Source organism: Crocuta crocuta, unplaced genomic scaffold, assembly GCF_008692635.1.
Source record: "Crocuta crocuta isolate KB4526 unplaced genomic scaffold, BGI_CrCroc_1.0 scaffold227, whole genome shotgun sequence".
NCBI classification, from domain to species: Eukaryota; Metazoa; Chordata; class Mammalia; order Carnivora; family Hyaenidae; genus Crocuta; species Crocuta crocuta.
The window spans coordinates 55,999-56,916 of record NW_027531903.1 but is presented as its reverse complement, the minus strand read 5'-3'; positions in this window follow the sequence as shown (position 1 = coordinate 56,916).

Sequence of the window (918 nt, the reverse complement as noted above, 5' to 3'; positions counted from 1 at the left end):
AATTAAAGGACAAGTGGATATAAGGTTGAAAAATTAAATACCTAGAGTAAACTTAATTTTGTTACATTAATTGAATTTAAGGGTTATTATAATGGAATGACGTCAATTAAATTTTTCCCTTTCTGTTTTCAAAAATAACTTACTATTTGAAATAAACTATTTGGGCTTTTGGAGAGATTATTTTACATTGGGTAGAGCCTACACGAGGTGAAAAGAAATTATTTTTAAGACACTTTTAGATGTTAAGAGTTTGCCTCTTGGGGCAGTTCTACAAACTTTGAAAGGAAAAACATATCTTAGACAATAATGGCAATAATATAATACTATATAATTTGAATAGTAAGATTATTTGTACCATGTGTATATAACGAGACATCATAATTTATCATTCATAGACTCTTTATTTCCTTTATTATAAAACTTATCACTTCTTAAAAATTAGTTGTATTTTTAATTATCTCTCTACCCTCATAGACCACAACATTTTAAACTTTCTTTTTGTTTTATATTTTATTTATTTCTAGGAGAGAGAGAGAGAGAGAGACAGCGTGAGCAGGGGAGAGTCAGAGAGAGAGGGAGACACAGACTCTGAAATAGGCTCCAGGCTCTGAGCTGGCAGTCAGCACAGAGCCTGACGCGGGGCTCGAACCCACGAACCGCGAGATCATGACCTAAGCGAAAGTCGGACGCTCAACCGACTAAGCCACCCAGGCGCCCCATAGACCACAACATTTTAAAAAATAATAAATATGTTTGTCTTGTTCATGCTTTAATTTTTGAAACCCAGCAGAAAACCTAATACAGAGTATGGACTCTTTACATATTTCTTGATTGGCACACCACTGAGTGTATGCAGCTCCTTCTAAAGTAATTAACTTTTGCATTAATAAGAAAATAAATAAATTACTTTAAAAGACA